The sequence below is a fragment of the Protopterus annectens genome, chromosome 8.part1, assembly GCF_019279795.1.
Source record: "Protopterus annectens isolate FY-2018-M chromosome 8.part1, PAN1.0, whole genome shotgun sequence".
Taxonomy (NCBI): Eukaryota; Metazoa; Chordata; order Ceratodontiformes; family Protopteridae; genus Protopterus; species Protopterus annectens.
This window is the reverse complement of record NC_056742.1, coordinates 28429544-28449673: the sequence shown is the minus strand read 5'-3', so window position 1 is coordinate 28449673 and position 20130 is coordinate 28429544.

Below are 20130 nucleotides of genomic sequence, written 5' to 3'. Positions count from 1 at the left end.
AATTTAGGGTTAGAAGTAGGGATGTGGTTAGTGTATGTATGTGTTTTTTTTATTGTGTTTGGGTAGGTAGTGTGTTGCAGGTGGTGGGTTGGCCGACTATGGCGGTTCGAGGTTTACATTTTCATGCTTTAGTACGTTTGACGTATCCTCAGTTCACTCTTTATGTGTCGCGTGATTCAGATTTTTCGTGTTTTGAGGGTATAAAGTAGACCCCCTGGAACCACACTTATTTATTTTATTATTTAATCTATTTTATTTATATTTGTTTACCCAGAAATTCTGACTGGGATATTTTCCCATTTTTGGCAGAGGCCCATGGAGAAAAGCTCCACATACAAAGTACAAAAATACATTATGTAATAGAAAATATAACACTGCTATGTATGGGTATATCAGGATTTAACCACAGTTGGTGTGGTTTGATTGCAGTGGCAAAGCCCAAGTAACTAAAGCTAGCTGTGAGTAAATTCTGATATAGCTACAAACAAGAGTGGATTATTGCTTTTATACAATGACATTTAAGAAATACATTTCTTATCTTTCTTAAATAATGTCTTTGTATAACAGTGCTTCAGTCTTCTTCTACATTCTTCCTTGTTTACTGATGTAGTGTGAATGTGTATGTGACTTGCATTCCCACTCTTGCAAGATACGTTAGTACAGTGTAGGAGAAGCAACAGAGAAAGGAGAATTCCAATTGCTGTTTTTTTTTTAATGTTTAGAGTCTGGATTTTCAGAGGGACAGATGAGAGTTTCAGGGAAAATCAGGTATGTTTCTGTTTCTTTAGTTTTGCAGCTCATACCTGATATTTCTTGTATTTTGTAGTCTCCCACCATAAGCCAATACAATGTCTGGCCACTTAATGGAATTCAGTGGTCAGAATTGTTTCTACTGGAATATGCTCGGTTTACAATGGGCATGCTGGTTGGGCTGTTCAATCAGTGTGCTCATCTTTGAATACTAATGAACAGTCACGGTATAAAGTGATTTATATAATGTCACATTACACATGAACAGCATAGTAAATTCATATTTATTTGAGTTATTGCAACATAAGGTAGATAGTTACAGAGAATTTTATATTTAAGTGTAGCTGCCTGGTATAGTGAGATTTTCATTTACAATGTGTAAAATTGGGTAACACATGCCATAATGGAATTATATATGCTGATATAAGGTCTCCATGCTCTCTGTTAGAATTAAAGGCCACCCTAAAAAACACCTTAAAGCAAGAATTAGAATACAACTGTTTCAGGGGCACAGGTTAAGGAACAAGAAATCAGAACACTGGCACAGCAATAATCTCTCTCTCCACATCTTCATACATAAACATCCTTGTTATGAAAACTGTAAATACTAACATGGGGTGAAATTCTGTTGTGTATATTGTAAATGATAGTGTTTGATGACTATCACGCTTGCTGTAAATGATATATAGTGTTCAAATAGCAATCCTGCTATTAATCAAAGGACGGAGATACTGACAAGTCTTAGTGCTACCTTTTCTTAGTGTTACTTACACTCTGAAATAAATGTTATGATGCCATTTATGTCTGACAGCTCCATTGAATCCTGGGCTGTGAGTGAAAATGGTTATCACCCACCCCTCTTGTCATCATTTTCTACATGGGGTTGGGGTTTCATGCCAATGGTTTCCATTTCACTCGATTCAATGCCACTCTCCTACCTGACTCTTTCACATCTTCTCTCATGCAATACATATATCACATTGCTGGTTGCCATCTTTTCCTCTTGCCTTCTTCTTGTCCAACCCATTCTTCACCAGACTGTCTTCTGCATTCCTGCACATGTACCCAAACTACTATCTATCTACTAAAGCACAAATTCTATCAATCTTTCCAGAACTTTGAACCATCACAGGACTGCCCAGATAAACTTTTTAGACCCTGTCATATGTCTTTGCCAAGTTTAGGAATGGCCAGTTTGACTCTTTACTCATCACTAGCTTCTTTTCTACTATCTTTCTCATTGCAAATATAGGATCATTTGTGCTGCATCCTGATCTGGGTCTGAACAGCTCTTTTCCCATCTTACTTTCTACTACTATGTGTATACATTTATCAATCACCCTGTCCTGAACTTTCATGAATTATGAGAAGAGTTCAATACCGTTATAGTGCCCACAGTTGTGAATGCCCCCTTTGTTCTTGTACACTAGCATTTGTATACTTATTCCCTAGTCATGTGACACATGCATCTCTTTCACAAACTGCTATGATTACCCATACCTCTGAACTGTACAGATTTTTGCAGAATGTCCAGCCTTTGGCTTCATATTTTTGGTCCGTTTTTCATAAAAGTGTGGTTTTCTGGCAAATTAGTGGTAAATCATTAAAGATTGAAGTTAGAAAATAATGACAGACATTTGAATTTCAGACTTCATATCCTTCAGAAAATTCATGTTAATGCAAAACCTGTTATTATATCAACTTTCTAAGTTTGTAAGAGCGTTATTTAAAAAATATCCCTATTTTGGGGCATTTGTTTCATTTTTATTTATGACTTTGTCCAGATTTCTTGCTCTAAGAGGTTGAGAGATATGCTCAGGAGCCATTTCTTTCCTAACTCTCCAAATATCTTGATCATAACTGCTGTAACCTCATCTGCTGCTTTACCTGACTTTTTTCTTCAGTGCTGTACTTAATTCTAATGTGAGCTCCTCTTCTTTCACTTTAGGCTGTTTTTTTGATAGTACAACTTCTGTGGGGTTTTCTTTATTCAGAAGCTGCAGAAAGTATTCCTTTCATCTAGCTTCAGTGCCCTGCATTCTGATGAATAGGATGTAACTGGCATCCCGTATAAAAGGTATCTGATGGCTACCTTCATCATTCTGTCTTTGCCTTGCAACCTGAAAGAGTTTCTTTGTGCCGTTTGCAGTCAGTTTCCACAAGTTGGTAGAGTACCTCTGACAACTGCTCTCTTAGCCTCTTTTTATTCCCAGATTTTATATTTCACCACAAGCTTTCCTTATATACTCAAGTTCCATAACTGTCTCCGCTACAGATCTGTTCTAAAGTCCTCGCACATTCTGTTTTGAAGCATTACCTTTCTTCAAGTGCTAAAGGCCAAAGTATTTCCTTGGAAAACTTATGCTTTCTGTGCAGGTGACTTACAGGTCTTCACTTAGTCTCTGTTAACATTAGAGCCTCCTCTGACCATTGCTTGCAGCAGATTGTGACAACTATAAGTTTATGTTGTGGAGCAGGACTGTTGAGCTTTATGGCAGGTGCACACTGATCAATAGGGATGCACAGGCCCTTCCTAGTGTTAGCCTGAGTCCCTGGCATGGGGCAGAGTAGGATGGATCTTCAACTCATTTATCAGTGGCAAATACCCATGCCCATTTTTGGTGACATTTGGGTTACATTTTTACAATGCTGAGTGGCTATCCCTGACAGCATGCAGTCTGTGATCCGTGTTCTCCTATCTTGAGAATACTATCCACCACAGCTGATGGCCAAAGCATTTCATCTGTACATTTCTTCACCCATTAAACACCATATAGATTATGTCGCTATCCACAACTTCAATCTTGGTTGAGTTTTAAGTTGAAACATGCAGCATGATTGGTAGGGGAGAGAAACCTTATAGAGTCAGAGGGACAACATGCAAACTCTATACAGGCATTGTCTAGAGGTCAAGATTGAACCTTTTTCCTTGTGTATGGAAGACCAAGATCTTAACCATTAAGGTCATGGCTGTAAAGCATCAGTCAACCAGCTGATCTACCCTCTATCAAACTGCATTAAATAAATGTCTCTGATATACATTTGCTTAATCCATTATGAGTGTGACTAAAACTAGAGTCTACTGTTTGATGCTGAGTACTATGTACCTATGACCATTTTTAAATACAAGTGACAGGTAGCAGCTAAGCTGGTTAAATTAGCATCTTTTCAACTATCATAGGCTTTTAAGGTTTAAATTGTTTTAATTTGTCAGCTTGTGTGTCCAAAAAGAAAGTTTCACTAATTCTGAGTTCAAAGAAAATATAACATGACCTACTCCCTATTCTTACAATGACTATAGACTATGGTAGGCTGGTAGTTGCTATTCCTAAGGCTCTTGGAAAACTATCTAGTATCCCTTTCCCATTTAATTCCTTTACAGGCAAGTCTATGACAGTGATCTTTCCCAAACCTAGATACCAATTTTGACATATATCGTGTTGATAACAATGTTGGTGGGCTTTGGTGCTTGTGTTGGCACTATATGTCTCAGCATCAATGTTTCTGGCTGTGAGCCTCCCCTTTGTATCATGTTATACCAGAACCATTGCTGCTGCAGATAGTGCCTTTGGTACCAAACCTTACGACCAGAACTTTAAGTTCGATGTTGATGCTGAACCCTTCATCATCATTGCTGACAAGAGTATGTTTGGCCCCAAATTATGTATCATCTTCTGTTTCAGCAGATATCCCTTCAGCATTTGTCCCAACACCAGGTCATTCATCATTATTTCACTAGTCCTCCCCTAGACCCCTACCCCAACTACATGCTAATTTGCCACTAGGCAAGTATTCAAATAAGCTTTCATTATTTTTACATTTTAAACAGCTTTACACGGATATCCAATGCTATTTGCAGACCTAACCATGTGTTAATCTCCCAAACACATGTCTTCCTTTTCTGCGGATTCTGATATTTAGGGGAGGCTGCTCTACAGCATCCCCAAAAAGAACCCACATTTGCAAAATTCCAGGAAATTCTGTTCTAGGAAAATGGATCTCCCATTAATCTTTATTCTCCCCACACAGGATGCTGCAAAAGGCCTTTCAGTCTATATATCCATCCTCCTTCGGAGTCCCTTCAGTGGTGAATATTCTGAAAGTGGCCACCAATAGACCTTGAGAAACCTTTGATATTATAGCCTGGATTTACAAGAAGCACTCTCACCATATCCTCTGCCTCCAAGGAAGTAGATTTTCTGGTAGGAATTGCTCAAGCTGGAATCCTAGTTTTTTATAGATTACCTCATGTTTGACTAGTCAGAGTCATGTGGTTCATCTACAAGACAAAGTGGATTTAAAACTACTAAGCTTACATGGCAGATTTCTAACAATATACATGTATCCAATGAAATTCATCAAAACATAGTACAAAAGGACACAAAGAAAACCTAGGTATGAATCTTCAATTATCCCTTTGATGACAGATCTTAGTTTACAGATTGGCTGCCATGCCATGCTATTAAATATTCAGCCTGATCTGTGGGATCTGACATTACCATGTGGCTCAACCTTGTAAATTTATCTGAAGTCACTGAACAATCTTTATGATTTTTTTCTTTAAATGCCCATACATTTTTAGATCAGAAATAAAAGAACACTTACAAAGTATGGGAAAGGAAGAAAAAATATACTAATGTGACTAAGTGTTAGTAAACTCAAAACTCCTTTTTAAAAATGCTGAGAAGTCAAGGGAAGTTTCATTCACATGCAGCTCACAGCAAGACAACCACCAGCAATCTTTACAAAATACCAATGTTCTGGGTGCCATGCAGAGGAAAAGGTTGCCTTAAACTTCCGGCAGAAGCATAGTGCTCAGAAGAGATTAGTATCAAAAGCATTGAGACCTTGCCAAAATGTCCATTCATCTACTTGCTTGCAGCATTATCAAAAAGGACAGATAAGTAAGAATAATTTCCATAGGATATAAGAATATATTTCATACAAGATTAACTCTTTAGTCTTTACCCTTGATCAATGTCCCACTCCTTTGTAACAACTGGAAGGGAGCTCTTTGGTATCTTTTAAGAAGTACCATCCAGGAGGTGCTAACAGAGAAGAAAGTGCGAGTACTTTACTCCACAAACTCCAAGGATCTGATATCAATACTAGACCTCAGTTGTCTCTCAACTTGATCGTAAACAAAAGCTTATTACAGTCACAAATGCAGTTAATAATTTCTTGCATATTCAAATGAGACTGGATGTACTCTATGGATCTCCATGATGCCATTATTCACATTAAAAGCACAATGCACTCCTGGAGGTATGCTTCCCGTTGGGATCCAGGCACCAACAGTTCCAGACTTCAGTTTGATTTACCATAGCTTCCAGTGTTTTCTCCAAATGTATGTCCTACTGTCACATTAAACAGTAGGCTACAAAGAACCAACATATTCTCATGTCTAGATGGCTGGCTCTTAGATCTACCTTCAGTATTATAATGGAAGAGTCTAATCTCATTATTCACCTCTCTGAAGTCAGTCTCATCATTAACAAATTGATCTGTGTTGCTCACTTTCATTGGCTACAGCATGGATATACTAACATAAAGGGCAAGTTTGTAAATGGAGTGGATGCGTTCCTTTCAGGTAGTGATATCAATTTTTTCTACAATCTTTAACAGTTTCTGTCCAAGCATGACTCAGGATAAATGGTGATTCCAGTGATGCTCCATACAAGGCACCACATGTGACTGCTATAAAGGATGTTAAGAGTTCAGTGCCCTCAGGCTGCTTATCTGATATACTCTCTTATTTAGATCTTTAATCCCTTTAAGGTGCATCTACAATGCTGGATGCATCTGAAACATTTTCAGTTGCCCAGACCATTGATGGCAGTCACCATGAATGTTGTAGAAGCATTACAAAGGACAGGTGATTCAATTTGTCTGGACCTCTTCAGAGCAACAGTATATATCAGCATTTTGGGGAACAGGGCAGTCATTCTAATCTCTTCAAGACTTCACCTGCTATGCGAGTGAAAACCATACATACGGATAAAATGGCAATGGTTTGGTAAATCAATTAAATGAGAGGGAACACATTCATACCTTATATACCAAGAAGCCATGAGAGTGTAGTAATGGGTTCTTTGACACATTATGGATTAATCTGATGGCCTAGTAGACTGCCTCAGCCACTACATGCCGATGCATTTGGGATAGACGCTCAGTCCAGTGGTTGCTCAGAAAAAGTGTCAATACTGGAGCAAGCCTTGCTGCAACCTTTTGCTTTCCCAACAGTTACTTCTCCACTTCATGGGGAAACCTCACAGGGATACAAATGGACTCCTTTACTCTTCATGTCATCCTTCTTATGACAATGTCCATCCAGAAAGCCAAGCAGTACAAAGTCAGGTTAATTCACATAGCTCATTCTCGTCCGTTGTAAATATGATTCCCTTTCTTCCTCCTCCTGTAGAAGCATCTACCACTGTTACCAAACCAGGACACTCCTGCACCTTGGGATCAGGCAGGTTACATCTGGACATAACAGTCCCTCTTGTTAACTGCTTGATATTCCACTTGTAAGTAGCAGTTAACAGTGCCTTCTTCTGTAGTATAATTTACACTTTTTGCATAAGCAAAGCAATATTAAAGCAAGGACCCATTTTCCGTCAGCCGGTGCCAAGGGAATGTCTCTCTTCTGTGCTCCCTTTATCTCCATCCTTAATTATAGCACAGATATGTTTGATGCCTGATATACCCACTCTACCAATAACAAAAATCATGGCTATACTAGAGCTTTTGTCTACTTATTAGCCCCCTTTAGGAAAAAAAAAACAGCTCTTGATGATGCTTGTACAGCATCTTCTTGGTCTTCTGTCAAAATCTTTGCTATTCACTACTAGCTGGACATGATATCAAACTCTGGGTTATCCTTTGAAAGGGTGTTTTCTCATAAAGGAAACTGTCCAGAATGACTGCTATTACAGTAGATGGGCTGATTTTTTTTTTTAATACCAACAACTACTTATCCTAAAAAAAAAAAAATAAAAAAAAATAATCTGTCAGAGAAGGTCAATCCTGTGTAATAGAGCTGAATTTTCAATCCCATCTGTTAAAATAGGCTTTCTGCCTTACTTTTTCATTCAGTATACATTTTGCTCAGTTCAACTCACAGCTGGGGGAGGCTAGGCAGCAGATGGTTCCTAGCAGCCTGGGAAAGTTTTATCTGGTGAGTAGTCCTAACAGTTACTGGACATTACTCTGCTGTTATACAGCATGGACCTACACTACTTAAATGTATCATGACTAAGTACATAACTTTCATTTAAAGCAAATACAGGTGTTGTGTGGAACAAGTCCAGGCTGTAACATCCTTGCAAGCCAAGATAAGCGGTAGTACACATTCGGTACACTGCCCATTTTGTGCTATTGCATTAACCAAATGAGCATCTGTTAAATGTAGAATATTACAGTTTAAATTAAAGAATATACAAAAAATGCACTTTTAGGGTATGTAGATATAAAACAGACCAGCATGTAATAGTAATAAAACAGTAAAATTTGTGCTTTTGTTTGACATTCTGGTGAACCTTAGTTTTGTCTTTTTTCCTACTCACAGAATCTACTGTTTTCAAAGCTTTTTGTCAATATGTCACCACCTCCACTACTACACCAATACTAGAACCCTCCCAAACACTCTAAGCAACCACCTATCTGCATACACTTATAGAATCCAACTACACATCCCCAAAACACACGCATACAAATCTATCAGAAACCTCTCCCACTTTAGCCAGAACATATTTATCACTACCCTACAAGCTCAGAACTGGTCACCATTAAATTCACTACCCCTAGATGATGCTGTTTACCATTTTAATAACATATTTCTTAGCACACTAAACAGCCTACTTCCTCTTTGTACAAAACAAACAAAATCTAACCATGTCCCCTGGTTAACTAAGCATACCAAGCAAACCCTCCGGTCTAGGGACAAAGCGTGGAAAATCTGGAAAAACTGTAGAACTATACAAAATGAGCAAAACTATAAAAAACATAGAAATGCTGCCCTCTCCTGAACAAGACCCTTACCAGATAGCACAAATATATATATTTTTTCAAATATAATTTGTATTGCATTTCACTTCTATTTAAATACAAGTAAAGGATGACACAGAAAATATACATACAAGCTACTTGGAATATCAGGTTTCAGTCATCCAAATACGATATACATAACATAAATCATCAATGTTAGGGTAACATTTATACAGAATTGTCTAATAATCAAGCTGTTCTTAATGAGCTGTAAAACAGACATTTGCATAAAGATAGTATACAACATATTGAAGATGTGATATTAAAACACTGCAACCAGATATTCTAGTCTACCTAAAGAAACATTCTGTCTTGCACTAACTATGTACAATATATACATTGATGTCACCTTAATGCTCATCTTATATGTGTTTGCTATGACCTGTACACTGTTATTGTGGGTATTTCTATAATAATTGCCTTTAGTTTCCCTTAATTATGTAAAGTATTATTGATGGTGAAGTCCCTTGGTCATAAATCAATTTTGTCCTAGGATTTCTAAAAGCGTTTTCCAATGTTTCTGATAGTAAGATAGTTTTTTTTTTTTTTTGGCTTCTTGTAATTAATTTGCTGGCTAATAAGTATTTTATAGCAATTCCTTTAATTTCTTCCCATGTGATTTTACTTCTATCTAACCAATTTTGGGCTATATATGATTTGATCATTGCACACAATGTGACTATAATGTGTTTATTTTCGTATGAGAAATTATTAGGGAATATATGTAAAATTGCCATTTCCCATGACAAGGTAGATTTGGTGTATCCCTTTTTTTTCTAACTTGGTTCTTAGCAAACACCACAGCTTGTAAACATTTTACAGCTCCAAAAAATATGAATGGTGTCAGCAATACTGTTTTGGCATATGGTACAATAAGGGGAGTGGGTGGGATTAATTTTGCTAAGAAAAAGTGGTGCGTGATACGTATTGTTATTGATCATAATTTGGGTATGAATTAGTTTTTTAAGGGGAGTTAATTTCAAAGTAAGTTCAATAGCATCAGATTTTTGTTCATCAGTTATCTTATTATTTTTCTCTTCCCAAAATTTGGAATATAGAATTGCATCTTGATATTTAATTTTTGTTATTAACCTATATGTATTTGATAACATTTTAGATCTCGTCAGTAGCAGATTAATAATTTGTTGATATACCTGCATGTCTTGGTTGTCTGCTTTGACATTCATAGTAATTGTGTTGATCAGGTATATTAATTGGTCGATTATGGTATTATAGCTTTTATTTACTTCAAGTTTCTGTCTAATATTGTCAAGTGAGAAACTTTTGATCTGGTATAGGTCCCATACAGTGATATTTTTAATTTTTGGATACTGATTCAGGTTTAATATAGTATTGTTTAATTTAATATTAGGATTAAGGTGCACTGACTGTCCCAATACCAAAGTATCTTTAAGATTTATGGATACTACCAACTTTTGAAATATTACTGTGTTTCTTATTATTATGGGATGAACATTAAAATGCTTTAAAGTCTTAGAATTTAGAAAGGGTACTGCTCTAGGGTTTAAATTGCATGAGATTAGATGATTGTAATATATTTTAATCCATAGTGGATATCATGCTTTGTTGGATGGTTCAAAATTTGCTATTTGTATAATTCGACTAGTGTTTAGTATGATGTAGTATGTTTGGAATTCAGGTAGGCCTAAGCCCCCTTTTTGTTTGGGTATTGTTCATTTAGTGTATTTTATTCTTGTACGTTTTGGATGCCAAATAAGCTTTTCTAGTAGTGTTTCAAGTTTGGAGAAGAAGTTTTTTGGTATATTTTGGTTAATAGCACTAAAATGAAACAATAGTCTTGGAAGAATATTCATTTTAACTATGGCCGCCTTAGGTAGTGGAGATAGATTGAGGTTTAACCATCTCTTAGAGTCTTCAGTGATGTTAGACCAGGTTTTAAACAAGTTGTTTATAGTCATGTCAGACTGGGGGTGAGTGAACATAATACCTAGATATTTGAGATTATAATTGACTTTAATTTCAGTTTCAGGGAAATAGAATTCCTTATGTCCTAGAGTATTTATAGGGAATATGATGGATTTATTAGGGTTAATCGCATAATTAGATATTTTTAAGAAATTTTCAATGGAGTTTAGTATCTTATTCAAATCAATATTAGGGAATTCAACATAAATGTTAAGACTGTCAGCAAAAGCTGTACACTTTATTGGGACTTTGGAAATATTCATAATATGGTGGTATGTTCTTTGTGATATTTTAAGCAGCAGAGGTTCTATGTATATATTGAACAAGTAAGGTGATAGTGGGCATCCTTGCCTTCTACCGTTCACTATTTGAATAGGCTTTGATTGCTTTTTATGTATAGATAGTGTTGTTGTAGCATTTTGTATACAGCCCTAACTATGTTTATATAGCCCTCAGGAATTTCTTGAGTATATTTAATAAAAAATCAAAATTTACTATATCAAAAGCTTTGGTTGCATCTACTGACAGTGCATTTATCATTCGCTTTTAAACTAATGATTGAATCAATAGTAAGTGTGTTGTCATATATTTGTCTGTTATTCATAAAGCCTAGTTGCTCAGAAGATATAATGTGAGGTAGAATTTGTTTGATTCTACTAGCTAGTATTGTAGAAAGAATTTTAATATCAATATTTATGAGTGCTAACGGCCTGTAGTTATTTGGGTTTGATGCATCAGATTTGGGTTTTGGTATAAATATAGTTTTTGAGTTATTGATATACAGGTCTTTGGTACCATACTTTATTATGTATCTGTATACATTCAGTAGTATAGGAGCTAACTGTTTCTTGAAAGTCTTGTAAAATTCCATCACGTAACCATCAGGCCCTGGTGATTTACCTGCTAACGGCCTGTAGTTATTTGGGTTTGATGCATCAGATTTGGGTTTTGGTATAAATATAGTTTTTGAGTTATTGATATACAGGTCTTTGGTACCATACTTTATTATGTATCTGTATACATTCAGTAGTATAGGAGCTAACTGTTTCTTGAAAGTCTTGTAAAATTCCATCACGTAACCATCAGGCCCTGGTGATTTACCTGGTTTCAACGTATTTACAGCAGCAATGATTTCTTCTACACTTAAGGAAGCTTTAAGATTATTTATTTGTGTCTCATTCAGTACTGGAAATTGTAACTCTTTGGTAAATTGATGAAATAATGACTCATTAAACTGGTCTTGGGGGCCATATAGTTTTTGGTATATCTCTTCAAAAGCTGTAATGATCTCTTCATCTGTCTCTAAAGTTTTGTTATTATAATTTAGTTGCTTTATTTTGGTAGGAGGATTCTTAATGTTTATGATTCTTGCCGAGTGCTTTTGAGGGTGATTGAGCCCATTTGGCATATTTGTGGAGGAGTTTAATTTCATTGATTGAGTACTGTTGTGTTTGAATTTCACATAGTTGTCCTTGTAGTGTAACCATATGACTTTCAAGTACTGGTGAATAATTTATTTGCAGTTCTGACTCTATATTTTTTAATTTTGATTCTATTAATATGACTTTTTCTCTGTTTAATTTTTTATAGAAAGCAGCTTTTTGAATTAATATACCCCTAATAGTGGCTTTTGTAGCTTGCCATTGAATGTCATATGGAATATCTACTACTTCTAGGTTGTTATAAGTTTGGGTAAGAATGTCTATGATATTTTATGAAACATCTTTAAGCTTTAGTAAGTTAGTATTTAACGTCCAGTTCATAACTGTTTGGGGTCCTTGCACTGAGCTCCCCAACTTTAGTGTAATATTTATCTTTGCATGATCCGATATTATCCTAGGTTCACTATTGTATGTGACTGTATTATTTAATAAGATTTCATATACTGAAAATATATCTATCCTAGACCAAGACTTGTGACATGGTGAATAATAACTAAATTTACTAGTAGTTATACTATTTCTATAGTTTTCAAATGGGTCAGCTAACTTAAAATGTTCCATTATTTCAGCTATTAGTGTAGTAAGCTGAACCGATTGCTTGTTATTCTTATTTGTCCTATCAAGTTCTGGATTAATTAACATATTCCAGTCACCTCCTATGATATAGAAGTAATTAGGATAGTTCTCTAAGATTCTGTATATCTCATATAGATAAGTTATTTGATGCAAACATGGGGCATAAACATTCAGGACTAAGAAAGTTTTTTTTAAACGGTGGCAGTTCGCAAGTAAAATAACACAATCTACCATTTGGGTCACAGCTACCTTTCCATATATTACCATCAAAAGATTTTTTTAACTACTATGGCAACTCCCCTAGAAGCCGTACTGTCACCAGCAGCAACAATATATTTCACCCATTTTTTTTTTGTATCTTTCTCCCATTGCTCTTTCAACATATGCGTTTCTTGTATGAAAGTTATCTCTGCCTTAGATTTAAAAATTAAGTGCATTAATAGATTATTTTTTTTTCTTATCTTGTAAGCCCTTTACATTCCATGAATCCACAGAGATCATCTAAAGGGTATAATACACTGATTGCTGGCTTTCAAAATAAGTGGATATATTTAGGGACAAAATAACATTTCAAAATTATTAGAATTTTTTGTACATATCAATGGTGTGGATATAAGTGTGACATCACTCCCTTTCAGAAACCCCCCATGCATACCCACACTAGCCTACTACCCGGAAGAGAGGTAAAAGGAATATTAACAACTATATTACAAAAGGTTTCTGTCATTCTAAGTTCCAGCAATAAAACATCACACATAACAGCAGGCCCACACAAATCATGTATAAAAGATATGCATTCTAACCCTTTGTTCATTTGAAAATAATTAAGCTGAGCATATTTTAACTGAAATATATATATTGAGCTTAATAGGCAAATAGCAATCTAATCAAAATGTAGTACAAAGCAAACTATTGCGTTTTAATTGTGTTCACACATAGAAGAGTAACAACATACACAACTGATTTTACCTTAATATAGTTTTGTCAAACACTGTTTGCATGTTCCTTGTTATGCTGGTTATATGTACATTCCTTTTATATATATATATATATATATATATATATATATATATATATATATAGCAGTTCTTTTACTTGTTGGGTCTGTGTTTACTGCTGCAGTTATATCCCTGGGTGTCCATTTATCATGTAAGAATCGAGCATACATACAAAAAAAAAAAACAGCATTGTGATCATAAAAAGAAATAAAATATCAGACAGAAAAACCAAGAATCCCTATATATTCTCTGCTGTACAAGATTGGCATGCTTACACTTGATGCATACTTATTTTAAAGCTTATGAAAGCATATTGTAACACTATGTAAAACAACACAAACCTAACTACAATGGTTTGCTTTTCCTAGTATGGGCTGAGTATTTATTGCAGCTGCAACAGCTGCTACAGTTTCTAACCCAGAAGATTTTATTAGTCCAGCTTGTATATATTCAGGAAGGAACAAGGAAAAAAAAAAGCAGCAACTATATATTATCATTTGTATATAATCACTTAACCTGTGGTGCTATTTCTAGGCTAGATTTACCTTCCATACACCATATACATGAGAATCCCCACTTTTTGAGTCAGGAAAAAGTAAATCCACAGGTATTCTGTTATGTGAGAGCCTTACTTTCATTTTAATTTGCAAACGCTGGTTTTCTGAGATGTTTTGGGCTTGAATGGATACCATAGTTTTTCCTTTGACCTCAGCTGTGTTTAATTTTCCTGATTCATGGTTGCAAAGGATTCTGGGCAATGTAGTCATTCGGAACAGTGTGGAGATGCTCCCTAAGCTGTAGTTGGCGTGCCCAAATGAAAAACAATGAATCCAAGCAGAAAACAGGTATTTTAGGTATTTTACCTTGTCATTGAGAGAATTAGTATGCTAAACATACACAGAAACATATAGTCTTTGTATTATGAGCCTGTTTGTGTAAAAAAAAAAAAATAATAATAATAAAAAATTACTTCATGGCAGTTCTTTAAAGGCTTTGAGAAAAGCTGTTTTTGATTCTTCTGTATTTTTAACTGCATAATTTAAGCCATTGTACTGAAATTGCAGAGTTGCTGGGTATTTCATTTAGAATCTAATGTTTTTGCTTACTAAGTAAATGCAGTATGTTGAAAGAGCTTGTCTTAACTGTTTTATCTGTAGAGGCAGATCATGAGCAAAGGTTATCTTACAGCCATTCCATAAAATATGTTTCCTTTTTTTAGCTTGAATTATTTCTTGAGCATGTGCAGCATATAGAATTCTTACATATATTTGCCTGGGGGCATCCAGGGTCTGAGTCAGAGCATGGTGTATTCTTTCATAAAATTTTTTTGAGATAGTTCTTTGTTTTCAAGAAGGAGACTGAAGATTTCCTTTGCTACATTAGCTAGCTGTGACTGTTCATATTTTTCTGGGATGCCTCTGATCAATACATTATTTCTCCTTGCTCTAGCTTCCAGATTAATCAGTTTTTGTTGTATTTCTTTGACTGAATTTTCAGTGCTGGAAGACGCTTTCTGTATTCTTCTTTCTTTGTCTCATTACTCAGTATTCTAGCCTCATTTTTGTCCATTCTGGTTATTATTTGATCCAAGTTATTGCCAAACGCTGTAAGTTTTGAAGAGAAAGATTTAATTTCTGTTTGCAGAGGCATTCAAGCTGCTTTTAGTTCCTACATGTCAAAAGATTGATCAGTTTTTGGTTTCATTTGGTTCTTTGACACTTTGGCTTGAGATTTGGTAGTTTTCTGCCTCTTAACTTCCTTGTCTGGAGAAGCAATTTAAGATAGTCTTGTTTCAGATGTGTGTGTTTCCATTTGGTCCATTTTTTCTTTGTTGTGTAAAAGCCTGCTTCTTTTCTTATTTTTTTGTAGCTGCTACTTACTGTTTGCAGGCCCAGGCATATGTACAGGAGTCACCGCTTAGTCATCACCCAAATCCAAGGTATGTATTTCTTATTTTTACACTCAGAAGATAAAAATAAGCTTCACTCAGGTAGCGACTTAATTTTAATTACGCAGGAGTTGCCTTTTTGTAGATTTACACTGTAGCAGTAGCCTTAGATGAGGTTAGATTTGAATTTAGTAGTTGGAGCAAGCTGAAGTGTGTGCAGTCTAGCTGGTGGCCATCTTAGAATCAGATAGCACAAATATTTAACACCCACTTCATTGAAGCCATCCAAAAACTACTTAAGGACTCATCCTCAAAAACCAGCCCTAGTTCCATAAATAACACACAAACTGACCCCATATATACCTCTTTACACACTATAGCTCCCTCAAATAGTATTCCACCAAACTCACCCTTCTCACTACATCCTGTGCCTACATCCCTAATTCTAAAATTGCTAACCAAACATAAACCCTGCTCATTCTCCGCTGATAACTTATCGCCTGAATACTTACAACTTCTTGCCAGAGCTATAGCATACCCTGTTAGTATTCTTATCAATTGTTCTATCACTGAATCTTATGTGCCCCAACTATGGAAAAAATCCATTATAGCTGCATTATACTTTTTCCCTTTTTTGATTTCTCCAAGTCTTTTGGGTTTCTAATACCATGACGGGAATGGACCCCATTCCTAAGTCAGAGTACGATTAAAGTTCATGAAATTAGTATTATTTCACTCTTTGATGTTAGCCAAAAGTGCTCTTTGCAGTACCCGCAATGTGCCCAGCAATGACTCCTTCTGCAATTCATACAGTGTTACATGAACTGGTAACATATCTAAATATGATTGTAAATTCTTTTTTATAAGACCAGTTGCTCCTACTACTATTGGAACTGCCTGGGTATCTTTCTTCCACATTGCTCTCATTGCTGCCTGCAGATCAAGGCATTTTATGACTTTGTGTCTCTCTCTATGCAAGACACTATAGTCACTAGTTGTGGCAATTTCAATGATCAATGCTACTTTTGTCTTCTTTTCTTGGATCACTATGTCCAGATTTCTAGCATCTATCTTTTGGACTGTTGGTAGTGGGTGATCCCATGTGATGTAAACTTCATCATTTTCTATGATTCTCTGTGGGTCATGTTTGCAATGTTTTTCAGACACTTTAATACCATAATGTCTGCACAATCTCCAGTGTAACAATCTCACCACATTATTATGCCTTTCAGTATACAGTCCCTCTGCCATTAGAGCATCGCAACCAGCAATAAGGTGTGTAACTGTTTCCAACTCGGTTCCACAAAACCTACATATGTCTGTTTCTCCCACATGTTCAACGGACTTAGAAAACCAGCGTGTACACAGCCCACTATCTTGGGCTGCCAATATTAACCTTTCATTTCTTGATGTAAATTCACCTCTCCTTAACCATTCCTGAGTTTGTTCTTGATCAACATGAGGCTCCTCCAGAAGTTTTTTATACTTGCAACTATATTTATGTTTTTTCTACATTTCTTGCCTTCTCATCTGATCCTTCACCTTATATTCTTTCTTTTCTTTTTTATCACATTCAGTTGCTGCCTGGTTTTTATCCACTTCTGGTTTGATTTCCATTCCTGCTTGACGTCAATATGCTTCTGCTAAATTAAGCAGAGATGTCATCTTAGATTTATTCTCCTCATGTTTCAAAACTTTCACCACATTTGGATCTTGTGAGCTCAATAGATATGTGTGGAGTCCCACGATTGCAGATCTATATATGTAATCAATTTCAAGGAGGCCCATCCCTCCTTCAGAACGGGGGATATATAATCTTGGTATACACTGATTTTTATAAATCACTTGGTGAGCATGAAGCATCCTTCTTGTTTTATTATCCAATCTATCCAACACTTTTTGGGGCCAGTCAATCACTTCAAAACTATAAGTTAGGACAGGAAGATCAAATACATTTATAGCTTGGATCTTGTTCCTAGGTGTCAATGCTGTTTTCAGGATTAATTTAAGTCATCTAAAGTACTCCTTACTAAGCCTTATTCACATTTGTTCATATTTTATTGCTGATCCTTCATCAATTCCCAAGTATTTACTCTTGCTCAAGTTCTTTTATATCACATTCTTATCCCAAACTGATGTTTTCCTGGTGCTGCAATTTTCCTTTTTTAAAGGTTGCTTTTGCACATTTATCAAGACCAAATGACATTCCGATATAATCTGAAAAAGTTTTGACAACCTGCATCTGTGCTTTCAGTTCCTCATCTGATGAGCTATACAATTTTAAATCATCAACAAAGAGAAGATGAGAAATCATTAGACTTTGTTGTTTTCTAGAAGCCAAATTGTAGCCATGGCCTAGGCTGTTAAGTAAGCAGCTTAATGGGTTAATGGCAAGGCAGAATAACAAGGGTGATAGAGAGTTGCCCTGGAATATCCCCCTTTGAATTTTTATCCCTGGGATAATAATCTGTCCTTTATCATGGCTTAATTGCAAAGTGGTCTGCCACTGTTTCATGGTTACTGTAATGTAATCAATCAATGTAGGGTGTATCTTATACATTTTTAGGCACTCTTTTATCCATGAATGTAGGATACTATCAAATGCTTTTTTGTAGTCAATCCATGCCATACTTAGGTTCTTCCCCTTCTTGCAATTCTCAACTATAACTTTGTTTAACAACAAATGGTCCTTTGTTCCATATGACTTTCTTTTATTGTCCTTTTGTTCTACTGCCATAATTGAGTTTTCTTCTAAATGACTATAAACTCTGTCAGCATCAATTCCCATGTATAGTTTGTATGCTGTCGGAAGACAAGTTATTGGTCTATAATGTTTAGGGTAGCTTGCAGGTTCACTCTTAAGTAAGAGCATTGTTTTTCCTGTTGTTAACCAGTGCGGTGTGTGTTTGTGGTGCATATATAAATAGTTCTTACTTATGGCTAAATCATTGTGCAAAGAAGTTAATACATTAAGCCAAAAGTTAGGTACTGCATCTGGGCCTGGGGTTTTCCAGTTAGAGGCTTTTCTCAACTTTATTTCAATCTCTCTAGTTGTTACTTCATCCCATTTAATTTCTTGTACCTTCAAACTTCTTATTCTCTCTTTTACTTCTTCTATCCATTTAGCATCTTTATTATGTTCCACAGGATCTTCATAGATACTTCTCCAAAATGTATCTACTTCCTCTTTTTTTGGTGGTCTATCTATTCCTTTTACCTTATTTCCCAGTTCTCTATAAAACTTTTTTGGGTCATCAATAATTTGTTTATCTTGTGTTTTTCCCTTATATTTATCTCTGTATCTTCTAAGTCTTTCCGCCTGTTTTGTAATTTTTAGTTTGTTATCTCCAATAGTGCATAATAGATCCTGGTCTGTTCTAATACCACGCATTGCTTTTATCACATCTATCTTTCTTAATATTTTCATTGATCTGTTCCGTCTTCTATAATCTTCTAACAATGACACTTCTTGTCTTAGCTGCTTTATAGTTTTCTCTATTCGATATTTCCATGATGGTATTCGCTGTTGCCCCCTCTTTTCCCTCGCTACCCTATGTTCTTGTGGGTGAACTTTATCAGTTATTAATTTAGCAGCACACTAATATATTCTGTTTACTTCTGTTATATTGCATGGATCTCTACGGACAGTCCTAATTACTGTGTTCATTTGTTTTATCAAGCTTCTGACTTTTGGGGTTTTATTAACCTTCTGCAGTCTATTTCTCTCATTGATCTTGATATATCTATCTTTGTCTATTAAATCAAGCAACTCTTCTCTTAACTCCTTTTCTTCCATACTGAGGGTGCATCCCTTGTTTTCCATTTCCTGTGGGCATTCTAAAGAAAGTTCTATAGCATCTTCCTGTGGCATATTCTCTTCAATTTCATCCTGTGTCTTTTGTTGTTCTGTCATATGGGAACTCACTGGCCTATCACTCCTCAACATTGACTGCATTAGAGTTTCCACAGTTTCCTGTTTCTTTCCTTGCTGTCTAGCTTCAAATGAATGTTTATACTGGTTTCTTGTGGAAGGCTCCAAAATATCTTGATATAGCACCTGACCAGTTACTTCCTGTTTCACTGGTTTCCCCTTAATTTGGATATCAATTGCTCTATACTGTTGTGGCCTGTTGTGTTATGCCAAGGTGGTAATGCCCATGATCTTTCAAACTACCAGCCAATCTTCATTCTCTCCCCACCATCAAAAATCATGGAAAAATGTATACAAACCAAACTCCTACATCACCTCTCCAACAAAAACCTCCTTGATCCCACCCAACATGGTTCTTGCCTGGGTCACAGTACAACCACAGCTTTAGTCTCCTTCACTGATACTGTGAATAATGTTCTTGATGTTGGCCTATCAACCTCAGTACACCTGTTAGACCTATTAAAAGCTTTTGACACAGTATCACACCCTAAGCTATTAAAACACTTAGAAAAAACTAGGATGCTCTCCCAATTTAATAACCTGTTTTTCCTC